This window comes from Puma concolor, chromosome A2 (assembly GCF_028749965.1).
Source record: "Puma concolor isolate L17-30 chromosome A2, mPumCon1.1.hap2, whole genome shotgun sequence".
In the NCBI taxonomy this organism is placed as follows: Eukaryota; Metazoa; Chordata; class Mammalia; order Carnivora; family Felidae; genus Puma; species Puma concolor.
Window position 1 is genome coordinate 92951886 of NC_141668.1, and position 20719 is coordinate 92972604.

Here is a 20719-nt window from a genome sequence, read left to right on the forward strand (position 1 = left end):
CTCTCTTAGTTATCACCTTTTAAAACCTTCACCTTCTTCAGAGTTCAGTTTAGGTATCTCATCTCTTGGTTCCCCTAGGTTTGACACACTCTGTTATAAACTTCTATAGCATCCCATATTCCCCATCATAAGAGATTTCACTATGTAAGTAAAGGAACAGAGTAGTGATTAAGAAGAGGAACTCTGGAGCCAGAATAATGAGGTTAAAATCGTGACTCTAACACTGACTGTGACTGTGGATAAGTTACTTAATTTCTCTATACGTCAGTATCCTCATCTACAAAATGGAAACCCATTTCATACATTTATCATGAAGATTAAATGGGTTAATTATGATGAAGTGCTTAAAATAGTCCCTGGCATAGTAGGCATTATATGAATACCTGTAAATATTGCTAACTCTATTTGTAACACATAATCAAAATAACTAATATGTCTCTTTAGTATCTCCAGTGACTGCCACATAATAGTATCTACTATTGTTGTGGTGGTTAATTTTATGAGTCACCTTGACTGGCTACTGGGTACCCTAGGTATTTGGTCAACATAATTCTGGTTGTCTTTCAGGGTGTTTCTGGATGAATTTAACAGTTGAATGCGTAGACTCAGTGAATGCCCTCTCTAATGTGGGTGGGCTTCATCCAAACAGTTGGAAGGCCTGAGGAGATGAGAAAAGGCTAAGACAGAATTCCTTCGGTCTTTCTTCAAGGTGGAATATCAGGGTTTTTTTTTCTTTTTTCTTTTTTCCTGCTTTATGACTCAAACTGAAAGAGTGGCTCTTCCTGGGTCTTGAGCCTGCAGACCTTTGGGCCAGAACTATACTATTGGCTCTCCTCAGTCTTAAGCCTTTGGATTCAGAGTGGACCTACACCATCAGTTCTCCTGGGTCTTCAGCTTACTGACTGAGATGTTAGGACTTACCAGCCTCCAAAATGGTGTTAGTCATGTCTTTATAATGAATCTTTCTCTTTCTGTGTGTGTTTGAGTGTGTCAGTGTGAGTGTGTGTGTGTGTGTGTGTGTGTGTGTATCTCTTATTGATGCTGTTTCCCTGGACAACACTTATACGACTTTTGGGGGAAAAAAATCAATCATTTAATCAGTCAATTCTTAGGACTTGTCATACTAAAAACTAGAGTCAGTTACCAAAGATGTATACTAAAAAGCATTAGCAATTGTTGGAACAATAAAGGACAAGAAAAGTGCTTAAAAAAGATGAAAGAAGATGAGGTGGATTCAGAAGGATGGGAAAATTGTAGGAGATAATAATGAAAATGTAGGTTTGAGGATAGGATATTACAACAAAGAGATTTGTATATATGCATATATACACTTCTGTATATGTATATGATGTACATATATACACATATATTATACAATTCTGCCAAAATATAAAGAGATGTTAATTTTATTTATCAAAGAATTATCAACAATTTTATTGTCAAAGCCACAATATATTAAAAATATAACTACCTGCAAAAAATAGGAAAATAGAAAGATACATAAAAAATCATTTTATTGGGGAGTCTGGGTGGCTCAGTCAGTTAAATATCTGACTTGGGCTCAGGTCATGATCTCACGGTTCGTGGGTTCAAGCCCTGTTCTGGGCTGTGTGCTGACAGCTCAGAGACTGAAACCTGCTTCCAATTCTGTCTCTCCCTCTCTCTCTGCCCCTCCCCTACTTGTAGTCTGCCTCTCTCTCTTTCAAAAATAAACATTAAAAAAAATTTTTAAATCATTTTATTTACACTTTCAAATCGAATTAGCATGTTACATAATTGCTCCTAAGTATGTTGAAACAAAATTAATTCTACTAGATTGCAATAATTCAACTAGACTGCCACTGAAAGGTATTTGATATTAATCTATTTACAACCTACATCCAATACCATCTTACTTTTTTCGTCCATTTGGGCTGCTGTAACAAAAATACCATAAATGGGGTGACTTACAAACACCACAAATGTTTTTCTCACAGTTCTAGAGGCGGGAAGTCCAAGACCAAAGTCCTGGCAGATTTGGTGTCAAAGTGAAGACCTTGTTCCTTACAAATGCTATGTTTTCACTGTAACCTGACATGGTAGAAGAGAGGAGCTAACTCTCTGGGGTTTCTTTTACTATGAAGGCTCTATCTACCCTCATGACCTAATCACCCCCTAAAGGCACCCCCTGCTAAGAGAATCACCAGAGGGGTAGGATTTCAAATATGACTTTTAGGGGTACACAAACATTCAGACCATAGCACTTTCATTAATTTTAATGCAATCATGTTATCAGATCAATTTTGGGAAATGTTTGCAACTTAAAACAACTCTTGGCCTATTTCTTAGTTATAAATAGAAATAATATTACAATTCTCAAATTTCAAAAAGAATGACAGATCTTTGGCTGAGACCAATAAGCTGAAAATAAAACAAAATTCAGATGTATTTTAAAAACATAAATAATAAAAGGGTGCCTGGCCATCTCAGTCAATGATGCATGCGACTCTTAATCTCAGGTTCATGAGTTCAAGCCCCATGATGGGCATGGAACCTACTTTAAAAAAAATTAAATACACACACACACACACACACACACACACACACACACATAATATACAGGAATTCTAAAATATTTATGCTTGGATGAATCTGTTATTTATAATTACAGCTTGGTCTTTGCTTTTGTCATTAATTTAGACCTCATTAAATAAATATACAGAGAGAAACTTAGAATGACAATACTTGAACAAAACTGATTTCAAAGCAGATATTATTCACTTTATCTTTATAACATGGAACCTACCATGGATTTTCTTGCTAAAATGTATTTGATAGAATCTTATTGCACACAGTTATAAGGTCTAATCCTTCAAATAAATGTTCTCGCATTAGTTGTAGTAAAAGGGTATGGGCTCTGAAATAAGATAACCTTGATTTGTACCAAGGTATGCCATTTATTGGCTCTGTAACCTTGGGCAGGTCCTTCATCTTTCTGAGCTTATAAGCTATGTAAGCAACAGGCAAAATAACAATTTATAGAATTTACTTTAATGAAGAGTCAGGATATCTTGGACTAGACTCCAAGGAAGATTGGAATTCACCATACAGATGGCAAGAAGAGATGAGAAGAGAGCATTCCAGAAAGAAGGATGCACAGAGCATAAAGATGTGAAAAGAATTTTTTTTGAAGATTTAAAAATTTTTAAGTAATCTCTATACCCAGGATGGGGCTCAAACTCACAACCGCGAGATCAAGAGTCCCATGCTCTTCCAACTGAGCCAGTCAGGCACCCCATGAAAAGCACTCTCTATTCTCTGAATGCATTTTGAGCATTCAGGGTAAATGGAAGTGGTAAGGATAGAAAGTAAGATAAGAATCAGATCAAGAAGTGTCTTAATTTATCATATAGATACCAGTGAAATATTTAAGGATTTTAATGAGAGCATACCATGATTAAACTTGTGTTTTAGGTAAATCACTCTGATAATAATGAACAGTATGTGGGATGGTGGCAAGCCTGCAGGGAAGATCAGTTACGAATTTGCTGAAAAAATACGGGTGAAAGGGAGTTTACCATGGCAGCAGGAAAAGTGATGGGGCTTGATGAGCAATCAAATATATTTATGAAGAACTAGAACTAGATATATTTCTAGAGGACTAGGAAGATGGGAGATTGATCAAACAAAATGGAATTTTAGAAGGGGCAGCAGGTGGGCAAAGAAAGATTAGCTCATTTAGATTTCTGCTTCTAGAACCTGTGGAGCATCCAAGTGAAGACTATGTAAGCTAGTAAAGAATCTCTTGCTTAAGAACAAGATCTAAGCTGAGGAAATAGATTTAGGTGTTCTCAGCATTTGGAGGTTGTAGAAACTGTTAGCATGTGTGAGCTTTTCTACTGATTGCAGGTAGCGTAGAAGGAAAAAAATGTTGAGGACAGGACCCAGAAGAACAATATTATTTGAAGGCTGGCAGAACAAATTATCCAGAATGGAGAGAAAAGAGTAGGTGCATACAGTTACCCCCCCCCCAAAAAAAAAAAGACTGGTCACAAGTTAGTAATTGCTGAAGCTGGATGATTTGCCAGTCACTGTCCTGTACTTTGGTCTCTACTTTGGTGTATGCTTGAAATTTTACAAATAAAACATTTCAAAAGGAGGGGTAGGTGCAGGAAGAAGAGTCAGTGAAGGATTCTGAAGAGATACAGTATCTGTGAAGGAGGAAAGCATTAAGCAGAAGAAGCAGTTATTACCTTGGAGGAGTGAACTGAGAAGAAGGATTTAGTAGTTGGGTCACCAGAATGAATTTAGGAAGAACTGTTTGAATGCAGAAGCTTGATTTCAGTGTTTGTTTGTTTCATTTTTATTAAAAAAAAAATTTATGTTTATTTATTTTTGGGAGAGAGACAGAGCAGGGGGAGGCGCAGAGAAAGAGGGAGACACAGAATCAGAAATAGGTTGCAGGCTCTGAGCTGGTAGCACAGAGCCCAATGAGGGGCTTGAACTCATGAACCGGAAGATCATGACCTGAGCTGAAGTCGGAAGCTTAACCAACTGAGCCACCCAGGTGCCCCTTGATTTCAGTGGGTTTGAGCGAAACAGAAATAAGAAAGTAGACACACAAAGTAGCTTACTAAACGCAGGCATGAAAGGAAAAAAAAAAATACTTAGATGGAGATACAGAACGAAGGATTTCATTTTAATTTTGGTTTTAAAAGATAGGGCCTTGAAGAAGTAGCCAAGAAAGGCTGCCATGGGAGAAGTCAGAGAATGTTCTAGAAGAGGGTAAGATGTAGAATATAAAACAAAAGTTGAGAGATAAGTCTGAGGAAAAAAAAAGATACAATCCAACTCAATCTTTGAGACAAAAACAGAGTGATGATCAGTGTTCATGCAGAGTTCACAAGTTGGTGTGCTTACTGAGAGAAGGTCAGAAGGAAGCAGAGGGCATTAAGATCAAAAAAGAAGAGAAAGTAAAAGGTTTAGCAAAAATTCTGAGCCAGAGATCTCTGTAGAGTGATCATGTTGTGAATAAGAAAACCTACAGACTTGATCAAAGAAACCAAATATATATGAAGTTTAAATTAGTTCTTAATCATCTTCTGGATTCAAAGCAGAGGGATTGTGGTGAAGCAAATACAAGGCAAAGAAAAAAAAATTCTTCTACTGGAAAATAGCCTTCAGGGAGAAATATTTACTGCGTCGATTACGAAAGACAGACACAAATTCAACAGGGACTTCAAGATGAACACCACACAGCAAAATGAGAAAGCCTACACAAACAAAACAATTTCAGTTGAAGTCAAAATGTTGGCTTTTATATGCACATTGTTCAGAGAAAAAGAACAATATTCTTGGTACAATCTTTTTGTTTTTACAAATAGGGGATTAGACTAAAGTAGTAGTGGGAGACAGTGAAAAGTAGTCAGATTTCAGATACCTTTTGAAGACGAACAGATAGGACCTGACATAAAATATACAGTTAAACAGAAAGACTATATACAAAACATTAACAGAGATGATCTCTGGGTGAAAGGATTAAATATGGTGACTTCTTCATTCTTTTTAATGTTTTGGAGGGGTAATTAGATAATCTGACTCATTCTCAACAGAAGAATAAATTCTTGGTGTAAAATATTCAATACTGAAATACATACAGCAAAAAATTGCAAGTTCCTCTTCAAACTCAAATCCCACACTCTGCCCTAGAGAGTATCACTAAACTACAGTGAAAAGGGGTTTTAAAAGCCCTTTCTATACAGTTTATTGCAGTGTTTCTCAACTTTTTTTCTTTATCATCCTCCAAGGAGAAAGCTAAATAACTGCATACAAATATATAATGCATATATTATGCTTATATAAGTATAATGTACTTATTAAATTTAATTTAATTTAGTTACTCACTAATAAGAGAAATTAAATACTAAGGAATAAGATTTTGTAGGGCAGGGTTGAACTCTAGAGGCCACAAGCCATTATAGTATCTAAGGTTTTTTTGTGCCTCCCCATTCCCCATAAAACAAAACAAAACAGGGGCGCCTGGGTGGCGCAGTCGGTTAAGCGTCCGACTTCAGCCAGGTCACGATCTCGCGGTCCGTGAGTTCGAGCCCCGCGTCACGCTCTGGGCTGATGGCTCAGAGCCTGGAGCCTGTTTCCGATTCTGTGTCTCCCTCTCTCTCTGCCCCTCCCCCGTTCATGCTCTGTCTCTCTCTGTCCCAAAAATAAATAAACGTTGAAAAAAAAAATTTAAAAACAAAACAAAACAAAACAAAACAGAACTATTTCTTCCTCTTGGGATCAATATTGCCCTCATTGAGAATGCATAGTTTACTGGCATTTAAAATTTCAAATATATCTACTATGAATCGTCCTTTCCTTAAAATTGGTCCCTTGGTTTCTGCTGCCATATTCTCTTTGGTTTCATCTAAGATACTCCTTATTGCCTCCTCTGTTACTGTGTTTCCCAAATTCACTGAATGGAAAATATTTTTTGATACGCGCTGGAAAATATGTTTCCTTATTTAAAATTACACCAGTACTACAGTATTAAGATATACATGATATATGAAACCGTTTAAAGGATAAGATCTTTTAAATGCATGGGTAGAAATTATAACTATCTTTTTCCATGTTGCACTGCTTATACCACTTAGGAAAATAGGGTTCTATATGAATTTTAGAAGGTGAATTTTCTTTGGACTCTGGTCTAGGTACAGGTCTTTTCTCTCTGTAGCCATTTTCATCCATTACCATGGCTTTGATTGCCATGTATGAGCTGATGTCTCTCAAATTTATGTCTCTAGCCCAGGTCTCTCTTCTGAGCTTCAGTTCCACATATAAATTGCCTACCTGACATCTTCATTTGGATATCACATGAACACCTGAATACAGAGCTCATCATCTTTCCTCTTAAATATGCTTCTCAGTTTATGCTCCTAAATGAAATCACTCCTATCTCTCAGAACCCTTGTCAAACCAGAACGTTTGGTGTCATCTTACCATTTCTAATCTATTACTAAGATGTACCAGTTTTATCACCTAAATAATTCTCAAGTCAGCCCATTTCTCTCCATCTTCACCACCATCAACGTTAATCATTGTTACAGGCTGAATTATTTCTCCATAAAATTCTTATGCTGGAGTCCTAAGCATCCCATACCTCAGAATGTGACCATACTGGGAGATAATGCATTTAAAGAATTAAGTTAAATGGAGTCATTAGGATGAACCCTCATCCAATACAACTGGTATCTTTATAAGAAGAGGATATCTGAACACAGGAAGACACAGAAGGAAGATGATCTGAAGACACAGGAAGAGGACGGCCATTTATATGCCAAAATGAGAGGCCTGGAACAAAAAGAGGTCCTTCCCCAACGGCTCTCAGATGGAACCAACTCTGCCAAACATCACGATATCAGACTTCTAGCCCCCAGGTGTGAGAAAACCAATTTTTGTTGTTGTTGTTGTTAAGCCATTCAGTTTGTGGAACTTTATTACAGCGGTCCTAGGAAACTAATACAACCCTCATTACATCCTTCTGAATTCGGGCAACAGGCCACCTTTCACTAGAGTTGGCTCCCTCTAATCTATACCCCACGGTGCAATTAAGATCAAAATTAAAAACCATATATGAGGGGCACCTGGGTGACCCAGTTGGCTAAGCATCCGATTTTGGCTCAAGTTATGACCTCATGGTTCATGAGTTTGAGGCCCATGTCAGGCTCTGCACTGACCCTGCATAACCTGCTTGGGATTCCCTCCCACTCCTTCCCTTCCTCTCTCTCCCTCCCTCCCCACCGCCATTCCCTGCTCGCACTCTCTCTTTCAAAATAAATAAATTTCTAAAAATCTGTAAAAAAATTTAAAAACCTACAAGTATGAATCATGTCACTTGGGCTTAAAATAAAAGTTTAAAATCTGTAAAATAGCACATAAATCTCTTCTAGGCACTCTAACCACATTATGAAATGCTCTTCCCCCTCCAGCTATACTGGACTTCTATCGATTCCTAAAAACTATGTTTCATTCTTTTTGCATACTTCTCCCTTTCACTGAGCCAACTTACCAGTAACACCTAAGCTTTTTAAAATTCATTTAATGAGACCACATTACGTATTTTCATAGACCCTGAAGGTCTTTTTGTAAGCTATCACAAAACCATAAATGATCATTTATACAATTGTTTGCTTAATGTGTATTTCGCTAACTAGTACCTGATTCTGTTCTGTTCATTCTAATAAACAGAATCCTATCCAATCCCTAACACAGTACCTGGAATATGGAATATGGCAGGTATTCAGTAACAATTTAATAAAGAACTTAGACATACTCCATTTTCCTAATATTCTGAAATATTTTACTATAATCTTAGCAAAAAGTAATTGTTTGCTAATAAATGTATGCTGTGCTGACACAACTATTTAAAGAACTACTAAAAACTGCCATTTCATTTCTTCTTCACTTTGAGGAAATAATGAGATTCCATAAAAGATATATATGTTCCTATAGTTAAAGGGCTCCTCTCAATGCAAAAATTTGTTTTCACAGAAATATAATCTAAAATAAATAACTGAAAACTTTTCAGACTCTACCAAAAAACAATTTCATTAGATCTTTTAAAATCAGATCTCTTTAAAAGTTTTATTATGAAGTTTATTATGTCTTAGATAAATTATACTGTAAGAAAATATATATTTTACTATGGACTTCAGTTGTGGTGTTATTTATGTATCCTTCCCTCCCCCAAAATGTAAACAAATGCCTAAATTCTTTTATAGTCACTTAAATTAGTACCAATATGACTATGAATATCCAAACATTCACATTCATTATTCATTTTTTTCTCACAGACATGTACATATACACAAAAGCATGCATCTTAACAATATACTTAAACACCGATTAATACTGAAATTCAGATCCTTAAAGATCTTTAGTGTCTGTTGTTAAATAAAAGAGAGAAATATAAATTAAAGTGAAATAATATAATGCCTGCCTTAAAATATCAGATTAATATGCCATGGTTAAATCCTCTCTAGTCAACAGAAATAGTAAATTAAGTAATGTACTATATGAAATTACTTTTCAAGTATCTAGCTCTTATTTTCTATTTCTTTCCCATCTTTGTATCTACTAAAGATTAAGGCAAATATTTGCCATTTTCCTTCTTCCAAAAGCAGAAAAGCAAGAATAGAAAAACTCATGCCAGTGTTATTTTTAAAAACCAAGAGATTCAGTGACATCAGATGGTAGAATAGGAAGACTCATCTCTTCCTCACCCACAAAAACACTGACTTAATAGCAATATATGGTCCAAAAGTCCTCTACTAGTTAAGAAGTACAGTACCAGAAACCAGTTAAGAAGTCAGAGTACCACACATGAGATCAAAGCCAAGAACAGAAGCCTTGAAATGGCACAAAAAGTCATTTCGTTTCAATCATGCCAGTTCTTCTCTGAAGCTAACACAGCTCAGAACCGGGAGGAAAATTCCAACTTGCAGCTTCTCCCTTGAGAGGCAAGAGAAAAGTGGAATGTACATGACCCTGAATGTATAACACCCTGAAAAGTCCATTAAAAAAAAACCCAACTATTAATGGTTCAATATCCATAAATCAATCATTATGATACATCACAATAATAAAAGAAAGGATAAGAACCACATGATCCTCTCAATAGATGCAAAGAAAGCATCTGACAAAATACAGCATCCTTTCTTGATGAAAACCCTCAAGAAAGTAGGGATAGAAGGATCATACCTCAAGATCATAAAAGCCATATATGAAAGACCCACTGCCAAGATCATCCTCAATGGGGAAAATCTGAGAGCTTTCCCCCTAAGGTCAAGAACAAAACAAGGATGTCCACTCTCACCACTATTATTTAACACAGTGTTGGAAGTCCTAGCCTCAGCAACCAGACAACACAAAGAAATAAAACACATGCAAATTGGCATGGAAGTCAAACTCTCACTCTTCACAGATGACATGATACTCTATGTGGAAAACCCAAAAAAAAATGCCACCAAAAAACTACTAGAACTGATACATGAATTCAGCAAAGTTGCAGGATATAAAATCAATTGGTTACATTTCTTTACACCAGTAATGAAGCAGCAGAAAGAGAAATCAAAGAACTGATCCCATTTACAGCTGCACCCAAAACTATAAAATACCTAGGAATAAACCTAACCAAAGAAGTGAAAAATCTATACACTGAAAACTATAGAAAGCTTATGAAAGACATTGAAGAAGACACAGAAAAGAAGGAAAAACATTCCATGCTCATGGATTGGAAGAATATTGTTAAAACGTCAATACTGCCAAAAGCAATCTACATATTCAATGCAATCCTTATCAAAAAACACCAGCATTCTTCACAGAGCTAGAATAAACACTCCTAAAATGTGAATGAAACCAGAAAAGACCCTGAACAGTCAAAGCAATCCTGAAAAAGAAAACCAAAGCTGGAGTCATCACAATTCTGGACGTCAAGCTGTATTACAAAGCCATAATCAAGACAGTATGGTACTGGCACAAGAACAGTCACATAGATAAATGGGACAGAACAGAGAACCCAGAAATGGACCCACAAACATATGGTCAACTAATCTTTGGCAAAGCAGGAAAGAATATCTAACAGAAAAAAGTCTCTTCAGCAAATGGTGCTGGGAAAACTGGACAGTGACATGCAGAAAAGTGAAACTGGACCACTTTCTTAGACCATACACAAAAATACACTAAAAATGGATGAAAGACCTAAATGTGAGAAAGGAAGCCATCAAAATCCTAGAGGAGAAAACAGGCAACAACCTCTTTAATCTGGGCCAGGTCAAAGAGGCAAGGGAAACAAAAGTAAAAATCAACTACTGGGACCTCATCAAGATACAAAGCTTCTGCACTGCAAAGGAATCACCAACAAAACTAAAAGGCAACTGACAGAATAAGAGAAGATACTTGCAAGTGACATACGGGATAAAGGGTTAGTATCCAAAATCTATAAAGAACTTATCAAATTAAACACCCAAAAAGCAAATAATCCACTGAAGAAATGGGCAAAAGACATGAAAAGACACTTTTCCAAAGAAGACATCCACATGGCTAACAGACACCATGGAAAGATGCTCAACATCACCCATCATCAGGGAAATACAAATCAAAACTACAATGAGAGACCACCTCACACCTGTCAGAATGGCTAAAATTAACAGCTCGGGCAACAACAGATATTGGCGAGGATATGGAGAAAGAGGAACTCTTTTGCACTGCTGGTGGGAATGCAAACTGGTGCAGGCCCTACAGAAAACAGTATGGAGATTCCTCAAAAAATTAAAAATAGAACTACCCTATGACCCAGCAACTGTACTAGTAGGTATTTATCTAAAAGATAAATATTGAAGGGTCACAGGCATCATAATGTTTATACCAGCGCTTTAACAATAGCCCAAGTATGGAAAGAGCCCAACTGTCCATTGACTGATGAATGGATAAAGATGTGGTGTGTGTGTACACACACACACACACACACACACACACACACACACACACACACACACACACACACACACACACCGGAATATTACTTGGCAATGAAAAAAATGAAATTTTGCCATTTGCAACAACATGGATAGAACTAACGTCTATTACACTAAGCGAAATAAGTCAGTCAGAGAAAGACAAGTACCATAGGACCTCACTCATACGTGGAATTTAAGATACAAAACAGATGAACATAAAGCAAGGGAAGCAAAAATAATATAAAAAGAGGGAAGGAGACAAACCATAAGAAACTCTTACATACAGAGAACAAACTGAGGGTTGCTGGAGGGGTTCTGGGTGGGGGGAAGGGCTAAATGGGCAAGGAGCATCAAGGAGGCCACTTGCTGGGATGAGCACTGGGTGTTATATGTAAGTCATAAATCACTAAATTCTATTCCTGAAATCATTATTACCCTATATGTTAACTTAGATATAAATTAAATATATATATATATAGTAATTTTTTTAAAAAGGTAATAACAAAACCTGCCAAAAGAAATCATCAAAGTTGCAGAATACAGAACCAACACACAAATACCAGGTACATTTCTACACACTAACAATAAACAACCTGAAGAGGAGATCATGATGATAATCCCACTTAAAATAGCACCAAAAAAAGAGTAAAATACTTAGGACAAACTTAACCATGGAGAGGAAACAGTGCTGAAAGAAATTAAAGATGACACAAATAAGCAGAAAGTTATCTGGTGTTCCTGGATTAGAAGACTTAATACTGTTAAAATGTCCATACTACCCAAGCAACCTACAGCTTCAATGCAATCACTATCAAAATCCCAAAGAAATTTTTTGCAGAAATGGAAAAAAAAACATTTAAAATTCATAAGGAATCTCAAGGGATCCCAAATAGCCCAAACAATCTTTAGAAAGAGAAAGAGAACTGGAGGTCTCATACTTCTTGACTTCAAAACATATTACAAAGCTAGAGCAATCAAAACCAATATGGTACTAGCACAAAGACAAACATAGAAATAAGTGGAACAGAATAGACAGCCCAGAAATAAATCTTCATCTACACAGTTGTATGATCTCTGACAAGGGAGATCAATGGGGAAAGGATGGTTTCTTAAACCAATGATGTTGAAAAAACTGGATATCCATATGCAAAAGAAAGAAACTGGACCATTTCCTTACACCATATATAAAAATTCAAAACGAAGTAAAGCCCTAAATATAAGACCTAAAGTTACAAACCTTGTAAAAGAAAACATAGGGGGAAAGCTTCATATTATTGGATTTGGTAGACATAACATCAAAATTACAGTCATCAGCAGCAAAACTACGCAGATGGAACTACGTTAAACTTCCAAACTTCTGTGTGACAGAGCAAACAATCAACAGAAAGAAAAGGCAACATACAGAATGGAGAAAATACTTTCTAGCCATATTATCCAATAAGAGATTAAAAAACAACTGGTTCAGTTGGTAAAGCAAGCAACCCTAGATCTTGGGGTTGAGATGTGAAGCTCCACATTAGGCACAGTTTACTTAAAAAAACCAAAACACTCCTACAACAACAAAAAACAAATAACTCTATTAAAACAAAATGTGTAAAGAACTTGACTAGACATTTCTACAAAGAAGATAATACAGTCAACAAGCATATCAAAAGATCAATATCACTAATCATTAGGAAATGGGAAGTGCAAATCAAACATAATGAGTTATTACCTCATACCTGTTAGGATGGCCATGATCAAAACAAAGAAAATAGGGGCACTTGGGTGGCTCAGTTGGTTAAGTGTCCAACTTCAGCTCAAGTCATGACCGTGAGTTTGTGAGTTCAAGCCCTGCATGGAGTTGTGTGCTGACAGCTCAGAGCCTGAAGCCTGCTTTGGATTCTGTGTCTCCCTCTCTCTCTGCCTCTCCCCCACTCTCATTCTATCTCAAAAATAAATTAATTAAATAATAAATAAAAATAAATAAAAAACCAAAGAAGATAATAACTGTTGATGAGGGTGTGGAGGAACTGGAGCCCTCATGCACTATTGATGGGAATGTAAGATGGACCAGTCACTATGAAAAATACTATGGACTTTCCTTAAAAAATTAAAAATTATTGTATGTCACATCTTAACTAATTGGATTGCTAAAAAGAAAATAACTACATTTCATTTCAGCATCAGACTGCTATTTGAACAAGGTGCCTGATACATTCAGGCATTTAGCATTTCTTTTTGTAAAAGAATACAGGAGTATACATTATGCATAACTAAAGTAGTCCTGCATAGTTACTTGAGAGAACTGTTAACGTCATTCATTTGTACTTAAGTAGTTTTAGTACCTAAAAATCCCTAATGCAAACTAATATTGCTGTACAGAGTTGTGAGGAAGTAAAAGGAAAAAAACGAATTGGTTGCTGGTTAGTGAAGCCTATTACTCTGACAGAAAGTTCAGTTCTTCTATAGGAATCTCAATATCAATTTTGCTCACCAAAAACAAACCTATTATGGATGTCTTTCCTTGGATGGGAAGAATCAATACTGTCAAAATGTCAATACTACCCAAAGCAATCTACACATTCAGTGCAATCCCAATCAAAATTGCACCAGCATTCTTCTCAAAGTTAGAACAAACAATCCTAAAATTTCTACGGAATTACAAAAGACCCTGAATAGCTCAAGTAATATTGAAAAAGAAAACCAAAGTGGGAAGCATCACAATCCCAGACTTTAGCTTCCATTACAAAGCTGTAGTCATCAAGACAGTATAATATTGGCACAAAAACAGACACATGAACCAATGGAATAGAATACAGAACCCAGAATTGGACCCACAAACGTATGGCCAACTAATCTCTGACAAAGCAGGAAAAAGCATCCAATGGAAAAAAGACAGTCTCTATAAGCAAATGGTGCTGGGACAGCAACATGCAGAAGTTTGAAACTAGACCACTTTCTTATACCATACACAAAAATAAACTCAAAATGAATGAAAGACCTAAATGTGAGACCGGAAACCATCAAAACCCTAGAGGAGAAAACTGACAACAACCTCTTTGACCTCAGCCACAGCAATTTCTTCCTTGACACATCTCCAAAGGCAAGGGAATTAAAAACAAAAATGAACTATTGGGACCTCATCAAGATAAAAAGCTTCTGCATTGCAAAGGAAACAATCAACAAAACTAAAAGGCAACTGATGGAATGGGCAAAGATATTTGCAAATGACATATTGGATAAAGGGCTAGTATCCAAAATCGATAAAGAACTTAACCAAACTCAACACCCCAAAAACAAATAATCCAGTGAAGCAATGGGCAGAAGACATGAATAGATACTTTTCCAAAGAAGACGTCCACATGGCTAACAGACACATGAAAAGATGCTCAAGGTCACTCATCATCAGGGAAATACAAATCAAAACCACACTGAGATATCACCTCACACCAGTCAGAGTGGCTACAATGAACAACTCAGGAAACTATGGATGCTGGTGAGGATGTGGAGAAATGGAAACCCTCTTGCACTGCTGATGGGAATGCAAACTGGTGCAGCTGCTCTGGAAAACAGTATGGATGGTCCTCAAAAATTTAAAAATAGAACTACCCTACAACCCAGTAATAACACTACTAGGAATTTATCTAAGGGATACAGGAGTGCTGATGCATAGGGGCACATGCACCCCAATGTTTATAGCAGTGCTTTCAACAATAGCCAAATTATAGAAAGAGCTTAAATGTCCATCAATTGATGAATAAAGAAGACGTGGTTTATATATACAATGGAATACTACTTGGCAATGAGAAAGAATGAAATCATGCCATTTGCGGCAATGTGAAAGGAACTGGAAGGTATTATGCTGAATGAAGTAAGTCGGTCAGAGAAGGACAGATATCATGTTTTCACTCATATGTGGATCTTGAGAAACTTAACAGAAGACCAGGGAGGAAGGGAAGGGGAAAAAATAGTTACAAACAAAGAGGGAGGAAGGCAAACCGTAAGAGACTCTTAAATACAAACTGAGGGTGGATGGGGGGTGGGGGTGGGGGAGAGGGGAAAATAGGTGATGGGCATTGAGACGGGTACTTGTTGGGATGAGCACTGGGTGTTGTATGTAACAACGAACCACGAGAATCTACCCCAAAACCAAGAGCACACTTTACACACTGTATGTTAGCCAATTTGACCATAAATTAAAAAAAAAAAAAAAAAAAAAAAAAAGAATTCTTCTTTAGGTCTTCCTACAATAAGCTTTCCTTCTTCAGATACTTTAATACTGTACCACTATAAACTATTAAAGGATATTTTCTGTTAGTATTTCCACAGAATATCATAACAAACAAGTCCCTTGAACAGAACAACTATGACTAGAAAGCAAAACCAGTGAGGAAAGAAGTCATCTAAAGGCAAGGACTATGTTACTTTACTGAACTTTTTATCCCAGTGCCCAGCAAAGCATTCAGTTACATTTTGTAAATATGCTCATTTCAGTATCAGATAGTATCTCCTTTCATAGGTTAAACGTGAATTAGAAATTTTATTTAAGCATTCCACAGGAAATGGAGAGCAAAATTTAAAAGAAAAGAGCTAGAGTGACTTCAAGGGTGTTTAAGCACTTTCAAAGCATTCGCATTTTTACTTGACTTCTACTCACATATATCTATTCACTACAGCTTCTATCAACTGCACTAACAGGATTCTAACCCATCTGCATGAAAGGTGAAAACAATTTAAATACTCAGCAATGTTCTAATTGTTTAACATAGAAAAAGGGTCTAGCATTACCACTTTGGCCAAAAATGATTAGTGTGCCGCACAGAACTTACACATTTTGGGTATTTTAACATTTATTATTATACGAACAAGTAATAATTACATCAGAGAGAGGATATAAATATAAAGAGTTATTCACTCAAATCAGGAAAAAAGTTTGGAGAGAACTTCCCCCCCACCCCGACATTGTTAAATGTGGTTGACAGGAGGTATTACAGATGACCCTAATCAGTACAAAATACAGAGTTGTGTTCATGTCCAGGACTCTCGAAGGCAAGCATTTGATACACAGTACGAAACAGTTTATAAGGAAATAGTACAGAGAGAAAGACAAAAGAAGAGAGAGAGGGAAAGAATAGCCTAAAAGTTGGAACCACAATGAAGGTATCAATCTTAAACTATAGGCAGTCATAGACTAGTTCAATTCTCCAGAGATAGTCATGCAACTTTCTGATGATTCGGATAGGTCTAATATTTGTTTAAATGTGCAGAAAAGCAATAGGAATGAATTCCTCTGGTATATTTGAACTCTTATTTTCTTTCTTTCTTTCTTTCTTTCTCCCCCTCCCCCATCTCTCTCTCTTCTTCCTTCCTTTCTTTCTCTTTTCTTTTTCTTTCTTTTCTCTTATTATGTTAGGTCGGCCCCTCCAGGACAATGTTGAGGAGAAGCAAGGATAGTGGGCATCTGGCCTTTTCCATGACTGTAAAGGTAATGCTTTTCACATTTTATCAATGAGAACGATGACTGTTAACAGTTTTATTAGATATCCCTTATCAATTTAAGAAACTTCCTTTCTCTTAGTTGGCTGGCACTTTTTATCATCATTAATTCTTTCTGTACTTCTGAGATAGTTGTATCTTTTTTACTTACTGCTGTGCTTGGTGTGCTAATATTTTAAGATTCTTTAATATTACATGCCTCAGCATGATTGGACTGTAATTTTCCTTTCCTGTAATCCTGAACTGGTTTTGGTATAAAGGTCATTTTAGTCTCATAATGAGCGAGGGAGTTTTCTTCGTCTCTAAGAAAACAACAACAGCAAAACGATCTGTTCCTTGAACTTTTGGTAGAAGTTGCTTGACAAACCATGAGACTACTGGTTTCTTGGTAGAAAGACTTTGAACTAGCAATTCAATTTCTTTGAAGGTTAAAGGACTATGCATAGTGTCTAATCTTACTTTAACAATTTTGGAAAAGTTCTGTTTTTCTAGAAATGTGTCCATTTCACCTGCCTTTTAAAATTAGTTGACATATAATTTTTCATGGTATCTTTTTTCCCTTAAACTTTAATTATGAACGTATAGAAAAATTTTACACTTAGTGGAAAAGTTGCAGGAATAACCCCCGCCCCCATTTCTACAGTTCACTCCAATTCACCACTTGATTACCAACATTGAGCCACATTTGCTTTACCACCATCACTCTCTCTCTCTCCTTTCCTCCTTCTCTCTCTCAAACATCTGAGAGTAAGTTGTACACATCAGAGCTCTGTACAACTAAATAATTAAGTGACTTCTTGATATAAAAACATTCTTCTAGATAACCATAATACAGTTATCAAACTTGGGATTTTTAACCTTGTTACATATATATCTAATATACCTTTCATATTCCAATTTCATGAACTGTCCAATGTTTTTTATAGCACTGTTTTTTTTCTGGAACAGGAATTAGACCAGCATCATATATTTTACAGTTAGCTGTCATATGTCTTTACATAAAGTCTTTCATACTATGGAACTACTCTTCAATCTTTGTCTTTTATATCACTGATATTCTTAAGCATTGAAGACTAGTTATCTTACAGAATGTCCCAAATTTGGATTTATCTTGTTTCCACATAATTAGACTCAGGTTAGGCATTTTTGTCTTGAATACAACATGAATAATCTGTTCTCAGCATATCATGTATATCTGCAAGGTAATGGGGGTTTTAATTTTGATTATGCAGTTAAAGTGCTGTTTGATTCTTCTACTGTATAGTTACTACCTTTCCTTTTAGAATTAGTAATTACTGGGAGATAGTTTAATATCATGTAAATATATTGCTCCTTATCAAAGTCCCCTTCTCCTAGATTTAGCATCCACTGATAATTATTGTCTGAATCAAATTTGACTATAATAGCTGCAAAACAGTTATCTTTTGGGGACACCTGGGTGGCTCAGTTGGCTAAGCATCTGACTTTGGCTCAGGTCATAATTGGTTTGTGAGGTTGAGCCCCACTGCACTGGTGGTATGGAACCTGCTTGGGATTCTTTCTCTCTTTCCCCCTTCCCCACTTGCTCTCTCTCTCACTCTCTCTCTCTCTCTCAAAATAAGTAAAAAAATACCAGTTACCTTTTAAATTTCATTGTTCTATCTTCCTTAACTGGCAGTCCATCATAAGGAAGAGCTTTCCCTTTTCATTTGTCAGTCCATCATCTGTCTGTCTAGCCTGATATATGGACCTCTGAATTTTTATTTTACTCAATAGGTTAAAATCCACTACTGACCTTACTTGTTTTGATGATCAGTTTTGGAGCATTTCTTTACTTTCTAGCACAAGATATTCCATGTTCACCTTCAATTTTCTTAGCTCTAGGCCCAGAACCAGCAATTTCTTCAAATAGCCCTGATGTTATTTTGTTACCTTGTTTTGAGTTGGTGCAATACAAAACACATATTGTATCCTATACAATGTATATATTCTGAATACCAGCCCTTAATCAGATACATGACTTTCAGTGAATTTACAGTTGTGAACCATCAACACAATTCAGTTTTAGAATAATCCTTTCATCACAGAAGCTCCCTCTTTATCATGCACACACCAAACCCTGCTCTAGCACCCAGTGACTATCATTTATCTGCCTTCTATCTATAGTTTTGCTTTTACAGAAATTTCATATAAACAAAATCCCACATTTTGAGTTTGACCACTTTCACTTATGTTTTGAAGGCTTATCCACGTAGTTTGATATATAAATATTTTGTTTCCTCTTATTGTGGGATAGTTCTGCATTGTATAAATATACTACATTTTGTTCATCCATTGACCAGGTGATGGACATTTAGATTTTTTCCAGTATTTGGTTACTGTGAATAAGGCTGCCAGAAACATTTGTGTATAGACCCTCTTTGTGGACACAGGTTTTCATTTCTCTTGGTAAGTATCTAGGAATGGAACTGTTGAATCATATGGTGAGTGTATACTGAGGAATGGACAAAATGCTTTCCAAAGGCACAACACTATTTGACATTTCCACCAGCAATACATGAGTGTTACAGTTTCTCCACATCTTCACCAACACTTGTTAATGATAGTCATTTTGATTCCACTGGTTGTGCAGTGGAATCTCACTGTAGTTTGGATTTGCATTTTCCTTATGACTTATCTTGAGGTTTTATGTACATCATTATTATCCACTTGCATATCTTCTTAGTTAACAGTCTATTAGTAACTTTTGCCCCCTTATAATTTCTCCCTTTTGTGGCTCCCCAACTTTCTCCACCGTACCTCTTCCTTATATAACCACCGATGAGTTTCCATCACAATAGAATAGTTGTATTTTCCAGAATTTTATATTCCAAGAAGTCCTTGTTTTGCATGGTACAGTGTTAACAAAAACTCATGCACATACAAAGCAAGGACATAGGTCGAACCTGCATGCATTTTAGTAAATATAATCCCATGTAAAGCAAAGACTGCCTTTACACAGAATTGTAGAATATATCCTTTTCTCTTTGGGGTCGTCCATTCAACATAAATTTGAGATTAATTCATGTTTTCACATGCATCAGTAGTTCATTTCTTTTTGTTGCTGATTATATTCCGTTATGTGGCTTTACCATGGTTTATCCATTAACATGTTATGGATACTTGGGTTATTCAAGGTTATCAGCTATTAAATACAAAGCTGCTAGCAAACATTGGTATGCAAGTCTTTCGTGGATATACTCTTTCATGTCTCTAGGATTAATACATGGGGGTACAGTGAGGAGTCACGTACCAAGTGTATGTTTAACTTTTCAAGAATCTGCCAAACTGCCTTCCAAAGTGGTTGTACAAGTTTACGTTTCCCATCAGCAGCATATAAGAATTCCAGTCAATCTATAACCTCACCAGCACCAACACTTGGCACTGCCAGCCTTTAAAATTTTAGGTATGTGCTTATTTGACATCTATCTACCAAGTGTCTGTTTGAACCTTTTGTCCCAGTCTAAAAACTGACAAGTTGCTTTGTGAGTTCTGAGAGTTCTTTTTAGACATAAATCCTTTATTCGATATATGATTTGCAAATATTTTCTCCCAGTCTATACTTTGTCTTGTATTCTCTTAATGAAGTCATTTGCAGAGCAGGAATTCTTCATCTTGATTAAGTCTCAAATACCAGGGTTGGAAAAAATAAAAAATAAACAAAAATAAAAATGAAATAAAATATCAGGGTTGCGGTTTTTTTTTTTTTTCTTTTATGGATCAAGCTT

The 20719-nt window shown here is 36.2% G+C and overlaps 1 protein-coding gene and 1 long non-coding RNA gene across 5 annotated transcripts in view; one reads left to right on the forward strand and one right to left on the reverse strand.

Annotated features, from left to right (window-relative positions):
- The window catches only part of LOC147583328 (uncharacterized), a 53360-nt gene extending 36401 nt beyond the window's left edge, over nt 1-16959 (forward strand). The window contains exon 4 of the long non-coding RNA XR_015248094.1: nt 16891-16959. This is a non-coding gene — a long non-coding RNA (uncharacterized LOC147583328). The remainder of the gene's footprint in view (nt 1-16890) is intronic.
- COG5 (component of oligomeric golgi complex 5) overlaps nt 1-20719 on the reverse strand; it is a 341375-nt gene that overhangs the window by 126493 nt on the left and 194163 nt on the right. The window lies entirely within an intron of this gene.